At 36.8% G+C, this 13,151-nt stretch overlaps 2 protein-coding genes across 3 annotated transcripts in view; both read left to right on the top strand.

Moving 5' to 3' along the window:
- Positions 1-13,151, top strand: part of LOC101887830 (uncharacterized) — a 227,799-nt gene that overhangs the window by 143,224 nt on the left and 71,424 nt on the right. The window lies entirely within an intron of this gene.
- The window catches only part of LOC101887659 (syntaxin-1A), a 215,056-nt gene that overhangs the window by 133,839 nt on the left and 68,066 nt on the right, over positions 1-13,151 (top strand). The gene's annotated exons all lie outside the window — the stretch shown is intronic.

The following is a 13,151-nucleotide window of genomic DNA, read 5'->3' as shown; positions in this document are numbered from 1 at the left end:
TTCATCGGTTCATCGGCAACAGTTTTGTGTTTTTCGTTTTCTGTTAACCTTGTCCTTCACAGGCATATTGACATTTTAATTTTTCACCAAAAAGATAATAAGTCAGAGGGAAAACCCTGACGACAGCCAGGGCCATTGTCATGTAGCAAAACTGCTATTGCTGCCTGCATGCCTTCTGGTATATAATTTGAGGCCTACTACCATGTCTACACGACCCATCGATGAACACCACCCACATTGTTGCCAATACAAGCTCAGCTGTTGTCTTGTTGTTTGTTTTATCAAAAATAACTACAACAACTTCCAAGAATAAAATTCAATTGTTGCTTTTTCATCAAAGCTCTTGTTTCAAGCCATTATTGTCATCATCAGCAGCAGTATTGTCGTCATTAGTTGTCAGCCATTCGCCCAGATATTTGGTATAAGAAAAGTTAAAAATAATAATAATAATGTAAATGATGATAAATGTCATTATTATTTTTGGATGTGAAGATTGTGTTGTTATTTGAGCAGCATAAATCAGTTTGATCTTGACTATAATCTGCTTATTTTAAAAGGAAAATATTTATTTGGAAAAACGATTCATGTTTTGTGCAATACATTAATGAGGGGAGGGAACAGGGAGTGATGTGAATATATTGCGTTTCTAGAAAAATGAAATATATTTAAAAACTGCAATTGAATCATAACACACCTACTAAGGCTCGGTGCGAACAAAAATACACACTTTTTCATTTTGTATTACCCAAATGCGTAGGAAAATATGTCCTTTCAAATCAACTGAAGTTTAAAGCCTTTTGAGAGATATTGAATTTCTTGTACAAAAAATTAAATTTTCTCTTTTTTTCAATGCTTTTTTTATACTCTACAACACTATGTGTTGAGGGTATTATAATTTTGATTGGGCTAAAAATTATTGAACACCTCGAAATAATGGTTTCCGACATAGGAATCTCCCTATCTCGCCGAGCTGAGTCGATCTAGCTATGTATGTCCCTCCGTCCTTCCGTCTATCCATGTTAAGTTGTTATCACGCTACAGGTCGCAATTGTGGCCCGACCCGAACGAAATTTAAAATGGATGTGGGGTTAGGGTCAAAATAGAACCCTGATTTTGCAGTTGCTCTATATGTCACAATTATGAATCGATCGATGCGCAAATTTGCATGGAGTTAGAGTTCAGGGCTGGGCAGAAGCTAATCAATTTGGAACGTAATCGGACAACATTTAACGGGTAAAATGAACCATAACTTTTATGTAAAAAATACTCAAATTTTCACTAAATCGCGAATATTCACAAATCACAAAAGCATTGAAAAGTCACTTCTGGCCATTACAGTGATGCAAATAGTCCTGATATCGGATATGTAGCAAAACATATATATAAAAGAAAAAATCTTAGTTATTCTGCTTATAAGTCAAGAACCGCTGAACAGATTTGCAAAATTCTCATCAATTCGGAATGGCCTCTTGCCGAAAAAGGATAATATCTAGAAAAATCGCAGAAAAATATGACAACAAAAAGTAAATATATTTGTTTTCAATTTTTGTCATATTTTTTATCGCATGCGATTATTTTAATTTAACTCAAAATTTTGAATTGTACATATTCTAAAATTTTTCTGCACCCTGCAACACTATGTGTTGGAGTATTATATACAGGTCGCAATTATCGTGTAAAGCTCACGAAATTTTCCATGGGGTTAGGGTCAGAAGAAAAGCCTATTGTTTTTTAAATGGACAAAAAAAATTAAAATTTCCTGACTTTGCAGTCGCTCTACAGATCACAATTAAAAAGCAATCGACACGGAATTTTGCATGAGAAGAGAGTTAAGGACAGGAAAGGAGTCTTGCATTTTGCATGGCCATTGGATTATATTTTTCTTGGAAAATGGACCACAACTTTCTTATGTAATTTTTTTTATACCCAATAAAAAAAAGCTAAGGGCAGGTCTCTATGACATCATATCAAAAACGAAAGAAGAGACAAAACGCAGACAAGTTTGTCTCATAAAAGACAAAGTTGCTCTTCCCAATGAAGGCTATATGATCATCTCAAAGAAGACCAGACGTTCCGCTCAAAGATATACATTTATTCTTCTGTGAGAAGACCATAAGAAGATCTCTTCAAGAAGACTCTTTCCAAGAAAGCCTAGACGGTTTTCTCCAAAAGGGTCAGATGGTTATCTCAAAGAAGACTAGATATTTCTCTGAAAGAAGACTGGACGGCATACTTAAAGAAGATCGGCTGGTTTTCTCACAGAAGATGTGTAGGGACCTTCTCATTGAAGACCGGTGATTTTTAAAATTTGATATGTTCAAAATGTACCTCAGCGAAGTAACGGTTTTGGACCCCAGAAGTAGGAATCTTTTACTAATTTTTCGACAAAATTAAATTGCGTAATTATGCATGAAAAGCCTTAATTAAAGTTGGCAGCACTGTTGCTTTTAGGTAGGACTTAGCGACTACTTTTTATTTTGGTGGCTTACTTTCCAAAAAATTTTGTTAATTACTGAAATTATAAGCATTTTATTATAACGATTTTTGTCGGCAACTCAAACATAGAGTTAGAAAATCGGAGTCGGTTGTAATGTGGTGCTTGCCATCATTTGCTTTCCAAATATAGATCATTTATTTGTTTTCCAATGCATCAAATGTTACTGGTAATTATCTTCAACGCCACCTACAGTTGCAGTTCACATCTGGCCAACAGCCTATTTATCACATTGCGGGTACTTACACTATTTTTATTGGCTTTTTCTGTTACTCACAAAAACTTATGGAGGGAACTTGATTAAAGCAAGCCTCCGTTTTCTCGGCCATTTTGTCGCAAACCGTTCAAGGCTTCAGTTCTTTATAATAATATTTTCAATCTAATAATTTCAAAAAGTTTCATTACTGTGATCAATTGATATTATCTAATGTTTTGAGAACCGAAGCTACAAAATTTTATTGCTGAAACTGGTAAGTTTTTTTTGTCGGAATATAAATCATTAGGACTTATTCTGATTAAATGCATCCCATATTTAGATCGTTTTAATCAACATTTAACCATCCAGCCAAAATTATACTTTATGGTCGACAAAATCCATTTTATTCTATCACCCCAATTTGGAAGGGAATCCCTTTAAAATTATTTATTCGCTGTTATTACGCCCATGCGGTAAGGAATTTGTTTTATATCAATCTCAAGTTAATTGAGAGTTGAATATTTTCTATTTCTTTTTATGCGATAGGCACCATCTGCCGTTGGAATAGCTCTCAACAAACATAGAATCAAACCAACAAAATACTGGTTTTCTTCTGCAATTGTGATAAACTCACTCAACAGGTTGATCATATTGTCGCATTCAATTGTTGTGCGACCTCTGAGCTGTAAGAAGTGATCATCCAAAATTGTGAAAAAAAAACCTTCGTATTGTGAGCTAAATATCTATCGCAAAGAAACCCCTTACTATTTTATATAGACGAGTGCCAGAAGTTTCTTATGAAGTTGGTTCGAAACGTCCAAGGCAGAGTCCTAAAAAAGGGAAAAAATTGTCGGAGTCGATTTCATTAATATTGCTGCAAAAACCATTTTAATAAATCAATCAAAGGAAACGATGATACTTGTGCAAACAACGACAAATTGGTGAAACGAAATTTTTTCATAGATCTTACAAAACAGAATAAGTATACATTAAGAAAAAATATGTACGTTAACTTGTGTTATTTTAAGTGTTAACTTTTAAGGCAACAGAGCTACAATTACTTAAATCCACCTTCGAATTTGAAAGTTAATTAATTGTCAAGTGATAAACAAAATTAAAGTAAAAAAAAGCTGATCTGCATGTCTATCGATATGTCATGTGAAATCAACTCAATATAATTTCTTTCGAAGACTTCCTCATTGTCTCAATTCAAGTGTTGTAACTCTGCTGTCTAAAGTTATTTAAACTGTGCAGTGATCTCCGACATTGTCCACACGGGTTTTTTTTACATTCGTGTATTTCCAACAACATTGTTAAGAACAAAGCCCAACTACACAATTCTACGCACTTATATCAATTGCTGACATATTTACATTACATTAATGCAGTAAAAAAATATTGGGTTGTGGTCTTAAATAAATGTTGCTGGATGTATGTTTCTTACCCTACTAAGCGTGTAATTTGTAAGCGTGTTGCAGGTTTAATGTTGCTAGACGATTGGCAACATTGTTGCTGAGCGAGCAAACAACCAGATAATGTAAAACCATCTAACTCTCTCATCACCATACACCTTCTCAAAACGGCTATTCTCATCGAAAGATCTTTCGGCGTGGGAGCAGTCATAAAACGAGTAAGTGAACAATAATTATATTCCCTTAAATTGTACGCTCTTTTACTTACAATGTGTGAAGGGCATTGATATTTTTTGTTGTTGTTTTTATTTACATTCTCTTGGTTGGTCGCAATCATCATCTAAATTTGTATACTCTGCAAACGCTATACATTAACGTGGGTAACATTACTTGTTGTTTTTAATATGATGAATTGCTAAATTTAAAGAAAGAATATTTTAAGAAAACTCCACTTAAAAAAAAAAAAAAATGATGGAAAAAATTGAATTCATATACAAAGGTTTACTATTAATTTTAAGACAGTTAGTATTACTAATTATTATTTTAAGCTCATTTTAATGAATTTGCATGTTAGTTTTTTTTATGAACACGGTTTGGAATTATGAATAATAAATCAAATATGTCTCGCTTTGAGTAAAGCCTTTTGGTTTGATTCCATAGTGATGTAAGGTAGAAAGGTTACCCTGATGTTGGGAATCACAAGTTTTTTTCTTATGTTTACTAGGAAGGTAGTATCTGTGATTAGGATGGGAGGGTATACGGGACGCAAAAATCACCTCGTCGTCCTGTCTTTCAACAGTCGCAAAAGTTAGAAATATCCTCAAATCTCTTTTATTTTTCCCTCTTCTAACTATCATTACAATGAGCACGTAAATTTAATAATCAGATGTAGCTAAAAAGAAGGCCAGAAGTTATGAACCCACCCCATTGCGGCGAGCGATAAGGCCGGTCATTGACGTGCTCCTACTTCTGCAATGTGCCTTTTATACCACCTCCTTCATGAGCTGTACGTTGTATGCTACATTATAGATTATTTTGGCGCCCAACGTGGGGCCCGAACAATAATTATTTAACAAAAACACCATCATCTGTTTTTTATTCTTCTTGAGAATGCTTTCAGACTTTTCTTTGTTCGGCCTCATAAACTAAATTCATTTTAAAATTTTTTTCAACTGTCCTATCAATTTGTCTGTATCTTTTCATTATGTTTAGAGATTTCTAAAGAAATTCTGGATTATAGGCGAATCAAAATTTTAGAATTATTTCGTCTCTACCAAATTCTGGAGAAATTTCCCTTCATCTCATTTTTGATATATTAATAGTTCTACCTTCAGTTTGAATGGAATGCTGATTCTGGTTGCATAAGTCGGATCAGACCGCAAAATGAACAGATTTATTAATATTGACCTTCGCATGATTAGGAAAAATTGGAACAAAATTTGTTACCATTCCTACTTGTATCTTAATCTGTACCTAGACTATATTCTTTGTATTTTTCTATTCTCTTTGATGACTGTTATTTTTAGTAACCAATCTCGCCTGAACACTATGGAGTCAAACTGAGTATATATTTGTTTCGTTTTCTTTATTATTTAACATTCATTATTATTAACATTCAATATTTATTTTTATATAACGTATATACATTTTTGTTGTTTTCATACGAATAATTAATTATAGCTAAAAAAAAAAAAAAAAAAAAAATTATGAGAGTTGAATTTCATAGGAATTGGGAGAAATATTGCTCGTAACAAAATAAGTGCTTTAGAGATGACGAAAATTCGTCAATTCTGAGTAATTATTTCCAAATTGCGAAAAAGTTTGTCCTAATAACTCTCCAATAGGTCAGTAGGATAATAATAGGAAACTGATTCAACAACATTACTAAGGATATAATTCAATTTTAACTTTAGTATACGATACGATTAATTTAGTATACGATTTTTTTTAGATTCGGTTCACTAGTGATCCGATTTCTTCACAGAAAATATATATTTTCAAATATAATTGTTGGAATAATCTTGCTGTAACATTTAATTGAAATATTTAGTTATTGAAACTTCCAAAATCCAGCAGCTTGCTATTCTACATTTTTACCTTTTCTGCATATTTTGAAGGTTTTTTTTATTTGTGGGAAACTATAGAAAAATTCGTTTAATGAATCCGGCCGTTGGAGAAGTGATGTTCAGGTTTTTATTGGAATTGTTGACAGAATCTAATCAAGGCTGCGATTTACACATTTAACTCTGCTTCCATTTGGTAGCAACCTTATTGCTTCAGTCGTGAGCGAGATCCGGTTATCTCCTTCATTTTTATACGGCTTTATACATTTACTCTTTCGTTATGGCAACCAATACCACGGAGAAATCTCTTCCTTCAGAAGGTGGAGCTTGTCCAACCTGTAATGCGTGTGGTGAAAGTATCTTATCAGGCAATGCGTTGCAGAAAACTGCCTGTAACCACGTTTTTCACAAAGCTTGTCTGGACATTTGCGTTAAATCTAGGCCTTTTTGTCCAATTTGCAACACCCGAATATCTTCCGAGCCACAGGCTCAAAGCAAGTCTCAATGTAGAACCAGGTCACAGTCTCGAAGCGTCGTCAATCCTACATCTGAAGACGCCACGACAAGTCCGAGAGTGGATAATACGCAAGCTCCAATAGCGAATCCTAACGCAGAAAGAATTCAGGAGATGGTTACCACTATGGTTACAGCCCAACTGTCTACATTTAGTGCACAGATATCAGAGCTCATTGAGAGAAATATAGCAGCCAGTATGGCGAGACTTAGGACGAATAACTCACCCCGTGGTCTGCATAGACAGCCAGGGACATCACCCCAACAAATTCAGACGCTTCCTGCAGTAGAGGATAGAACTTTTAGAGAGCTGTTCGGTATTTCCACACATAATGAACAAACGGAGGGCATATCAAACAGACCACCTTTGAATAATGTTAATTCGGGTTTGAATATGTCGGGATTTGGAACAAATGCATCCTCAGATCTTCTCGCCCGGCCAGATAAGGTGCTACAAGTTATGTCCAACTGGAAGCTAAAGTTCAATGGTGGACACAACGGGTTGACAGTTGACAACTTTATATACAGAGTTGAGGCATTGACGGCTCAAACCTTACAGGGTAATTTTGATATATTGTGTGGAAATGCTAGTTCTCTATTCGATGGGAAAGCCAATGATTGGTTTTGGCGGTACCATCGCTCTGTCAGAGTCATACGCTGGAGTGAATTGTGCAAAGCTCTTAGGGAGCAATATCAGGACTCACGGACCGACATTGATGTTAGAGAACTGATCAGGGATCGTAAGCAGAAACCAAATGAATCATTCGACAGCTTCTATGAATCAATTGTTGCTCTCACGGATCGCCTTCAGACCCCTCTTTCCGAAAACGTCTTAGTGGAAATTCTACGTAGGAATCTCCTCCCTGAGATACAGCATGAGATGCTTAATTTAGAAGTAAAGTCATTGCAGTTTCTCAGGGACACATGCCGACGCCGCGAGTTTTTCTTGCAGGACATGCGTCGGAGACACGGATTTGCAGGGATGAAACCAATCCCTAAAAGAGTCTCAGAAATAGACGTCGAAGATGGGGATGTTTTGGACAGGCAGGATTTACCATTAGAGGAAATATCTGCCATTAATTTGGTGTGTTGGAACTGTCAAAAGAAAGGTCATAGATATCAGGATTGCCTTTCGGATCGCACCATTTTTTGCTACGGCTGTGGTGCTCCTGATACATATAAACCAAATTGCCTTAATTGCAAGTCAAAAAACTTGAAGGTAATAGCACCGAAGAGTGCAGCAAACCCACCCAGATCACCGAATCTGGAGTAAGAATCCTGCAGAAACCCGCTAATAATATAACCTGCTGTGACAAATCCATGAAATCATACATGGATTCAACAACTATTAAATGTGACAATTCTTTTGATCAACCTCTGAATATAGACTCGAAAACCCAACTCCGTTTTAAGCCATTCCATATTCGTTTGCGGGAATACGAAAAAGCCCGAGAGAGAATATTTGAGCAAACTAATCGGAAAACATCCAGATCTTCAAATCGGATGAAATCATTTTGGAAGAATGTCAAAAATATCAAACGAAAACTGGTTTGCTCAATATTAGATAACCCATCAGACGTGAGACCATATGCCGAAGTTGAGCTATTTGGACACAGAATGTTGGGGCTATTGGACACAGGGGCATCCATTAGTTGTATAGGCGCTGGTGCTGCTCAGAAATTCTTGGAGTCCAAGGCACTCTACAAAAAATTAAAGTCGGGGGTTAGAACTGCTGATGGCAAGATACAGGATGTTTTGGGGTTCGTGGAAACCTTGATAACATTCAAAAAGATCGAAATGCCAATAACTATTTTCATTATACCCAGTTTAGATAGGGATCTTTTCCTGGGAATAGATTTCTGGGAAAAATTTAATTTGCTACCCCCTGAATTGTGTTGCAAAAATTCGAAATTGGGGCCAGGAATATCAGAAATCTTTGATCAAATCCCTCTCTCAGACGTGCAAAAACAACGTTTAGAGCAAGTAATCAGTCTCTTTCCCTCATATTCAAAAGAAGGTCTTGGGAGAACTAATATTATCTGCCATGCTATTGATACGGGAGAAGCTAAGCCAATTAAGCAGCGCCATTTCCCTGTATCTCCAGCTATTGAGAGATTAATTTATGAAGAGTTGGACAGAATGTTGGCTCTAGATGTGATAGAGGAATCTAATAGTCCTTGGTCATCTCCTGTTGTCCTACACAGGAAACCGGGGAAAAATAGACTGTGTTTGGACAGCAGGAAAATAAACTCGGTTACCGTAGGAGATGCATATCCTCTACCCCAGATCGATGGGATTTTAAGCCGACTACCGAAAGCCCAATATATAACTAGTCTGGACCTGAAGGATGCCTTTTGGCAGATTCCTTTGGACCAGAAATCCCGAGAGAAGACAGCATTTACCGTCCCTGGGAGGCCCCTGTATCACTTCAAGGTCATGCCTTTCGGGTTATGTAATGCCCCCCAGACCATGTCACGGCTAATGGACAGGGTGATACCGGCGGATCTCAGGACGGAAGTGTTTGTCTATCTTGACGATCTTCTGGTCATATCGGAATCTTTTGAAAGGCACCTCGATGTGCTCAGACTAGTGGCGAGGAAGATACGGGAATCTGGTCTCACAATTAATGTAGAGAAAAGTCATTTCTGTGTCCCTGAAGTAAAATATTTGGGTCACATTGTGGGGAACGGCGTTATTCGTACGGATCCAGAAAAAGTTTCAGCGATCACTGAATTTCCTCCTCCTCGATCAATTAAACAGATTCGCAGATTCTTGGGAATGACCGGTTGGTACCGGAAGTTTATTAGGGATTATGCTTCAATTACCACCCCGATGACAGATTTATTGCAAGGAAAAAGAAGATTTGTGTGGACCAATGAGGCCCAAGAGTCCTTTGAAATTTTAAAGTCTCGCCTGAGCACAGCCCCTGTCCTGCACAGCCCAAATTTTTCACAGCCATTCTATATACACTGTGATGCTAGCAGGACAGGAATAGGAAGCGTATTGGTACAGAAGAATGCGGAGGGTGAAGAAGTTCCCATCGCCTTTATGTCGAGGAAACTCAATAAAGCCCAACGCAATTATTCGGTTACCGAACAAGAATGCTTAGCAGCAATGCTAAGTGTTAAAAAGTTTAGACCTTATGTCGAGGGACATAATTTCACTATAATTACTGATCATGCGTCATTAAAGTGGCTTATGTCCCAGACAGATCTTAGTACGAGGCTGGCTCGGTGGGCTTTAAAATTGCAAGGGTATAAATTTAGCATTCAGCATAGGCGTGGTAGTTTGAACATAGTCCCTGATACCCTTTCAAGGGCCAATACGGACGATCTCTCTGCTCTGTGCGGTGTTTATGCGATTGAGAAGGATGGTGGGTTGTTCGTAGACTTAAGTTCTAACCACTTTAAATCCAAAGAATACTTGGAACTGCTCGGTAAAATAGAGAAGAATTTGGATAACATGCCAGATCTCAAAATCATAGATGGTTACTTATATCGCCGTACCGAACATGCTATCGGTGACCAAACTTACGATGACTTAGCTTGGAAATTGTGGGTCCCACGGGAATTGATACCGGACGTTTTAAGCAAAGCTCATGACCACCCTATGTCCTCACATGGGGGTATAAACAAGACCCTGGCTAGGATTCGAAGATATTATTATTGGCCGAATTTGGCTGTTGACGTTAAAGAGTATGTCAATAGTTGTGAAGTCTGCAAGTCCACGAAGCACCCCAATACAGTTCTAAGAACTCCAATGGGCAAGGTCTCTGATACTTGCAGGTTCTTCCAAAAATTGTACGTCGATTTCCTTGGTCCATACCCGAGGTCGAGATCCGGACATATTGGCATATTTATAGTGCTTGATCACTATTCTAAATTTCCCTTCTTGAAGCCCGTGAAAAAATTTACTGCGGATGTAATATCTAACTATATGGAAAGTGATCTCTTCCATACATTCGGAGTCCCGGAGTCTATTGTATCAGACAATGGGTCACAGTTCCGTTCCAACATTTTCAATCAACTTCTCAAACGTTATGGCATACAACATGTCTATACTGCTGTGCATGCACCTCAATCGAACGCGTCCGAGAGAGTTAATAGATCAGTTTTAGCTGCTATAAAGTCATATGTTAAGCCGGACCAAAAAAACTGGGATGAGTACCTTAGCAGCATTTGTTCTTCTTTACGTTCTTCCGTCCATTCCGCAATTGGTACTACTCCTTACTATATGGCCTTTGGTCAACATATGTTAACCCATGGTTCCACCTATCCTCTGCTCAGACAATTGGAAATGTTGGAGGACCGTACTGTGAGATTCAGTAAAAGCGACTCTAGGGACATAATGGCACAACGAGCATCTGAGATGATAAAAAAACAGTTTTCCAGAAATGAAAAAGTTTACAATTTACGTTCGAGGGAAGTTTCGTATAAAGTAGGGCAGGAAGTCTTCAGGCGCAACTTCAAACAAAGCAGTTTCGAAAAAGGTTATAACGCCAAGTTAGCTCCAACATTCTTAAAGGCCCGAATAAAGAAGCAAATCGGAAACTCTTATTATGAATTGGAAGACCTACAGGGTAACATAGTTGGCACATACCATGCCAAAGATATCCGCCAATAGATAAGATTTGTTGGTGTTGCTTTTGGCAAGCTTGATCAGATTCGTGTATGCAGGTCATCCCCGAAGTCTGATTTTGGTTGGGGGGAATGTAATGTGGTGCTTGCCATCATTTGCTTTCCAAATATAGATCATTTATTTGTTTTCCAATGCATCAAATGTTACTGGTAATTATCTTCAACGCCACCTACAGTTGCAGTTCACATCTGGCCAACAGCCTATTTATCACATTGCGGGTACTTACACTATTTTTATTGGCTTTTTCTGTTACTCACAAAAACTTATGGAGGGAACTTGATTAAAGCAAGCCTCCGTTTTCTCGGCCATTTTGTCGCAAACCGTTCAAGGCTTCAGTTCTTTATAATAATATTTTCAATCTAATAATTTCAAAAAGTTTCATTACTGTGATCAATTGATATTATCTAATGTTTTGAGAACCGAAGCTACAAAATTTTATTGCTGAAACTGGTAAGTTTTTTTGTCGGAATATAAATCATTAGGACTTATTCTGATTAAATGCATCCCATATTTAGATCGTTTTAATCAACATTTAACCATCCAGCCAAAATTATACTTTATGGTCGACAAAATCCATTTTATTCTATCACCCCAATTTGAAAGGGAATCCCTTTAAAATTATTTATTCGCTGTTATTACGCCCATGCGGTAAGGAATTTGTTTTATATCAATCTCAAGTTAATTGAGAGTTGAATATTTTCTATTTCTTTTTATGCGATAGGCACCATCTGCCGTTGGAATAGCTCTCAACAAACATAGAATCAAACCAACAAAATACTGGTTTTCTTCTGCAATTGTGATAAACTCACTCAACAGGTTGATCATATTGTCGCATTCAATTGTTGTGCGACCTCTGAGCTGTAAGAAGTGATCAGCCAAAATTGTGAAAAAAAAACCTTCGTATTGTGAGCTAAATATCTATCGCAAAGAAACCCCTTACTATTTTATATAGACGAGTGCCAGAAGTTTCTTATGAAGTTGGTTCGAAACGTCCAAGGCAGAGTCCTAAAAAAGGGAAAAAATTGTCGGAGTCGAGTTCATTAATATTGCTGCAAAAACCATTTTAATAAATCAATCAAAGGAAACGATGATACTTGTGCAAACAACGACAAATTGGTGAAACGAAATTTTTTCATAGATCTTACAAAACAGAATAAGTATACATTAAGAAAAAAATATGTACGTTAACTTGTGTTATTTTAAGTGTTAACTTTTAAGGCAACAGAGCTACAATTACTTAAATCCACCTTCGAATTTGAAAGTTAATTAATTGTCAAGTGATAAACAAAATTAAAGTAAAAAAAGCTGATCTGCATGTCTATCGATATGTCATGTGAAATCAATTCAATATAATTTCTTTCGAGGACTTCCTCATTGTCTCAATTCAAGTGTTGTAACTCTGCTGTCTAAAGTTATTTAAACTGTGCAGTGATCTCCGACATTGTCCACACGGGTTTTTTTTACATTCGTGTATTTCCAACAACATTGTTAAGAACAAAGCCCAACTACACAATTCTACGCACTTATATCAATTGCTGACATATTTACATTACATTAATGCAGTAAAAAAATATTGGGTTGTGGTCTTAAATAAATGTTGCTGGATGTATGTTTCTTACCCTACTAAGCGTGTAATTTGTAAGCGTGTTGCAGGTTTAATGTTGCTAGACGATTGGCAACATTGTTGCTGAGCGAGCAAACAACCAGATAATGTAAAACCATCTAACTCTCTCATCACCATACACCTTCTCAAAACGGCTATTCTCATCGAAAGATCTTTCGGCGTGGGAGCAGTCATAAAACGAGTAAGTGAACAATAATTATATTCCCTTAAA

The sequence above is a fragment of the Musca domestica genome, unplaced genomic scaffold, assembly GCF_030504385.1.
Source record: "Musca domestica strain aabys unplaced genomic scaffold, Musca_domestica.polishedcontigs.V.1.1 4, whole genome shotgun sequence".
Classification (NCBI taxonomy): domain Eukaryota; kingdom Metazoa; phylum Arthropoda; class Insecta; order Diptera; family Muscidae; genus Musca; species Musca domestica.
This window is presented reverse-complemented; position numbering and strand designations above follow the sequence as displayed.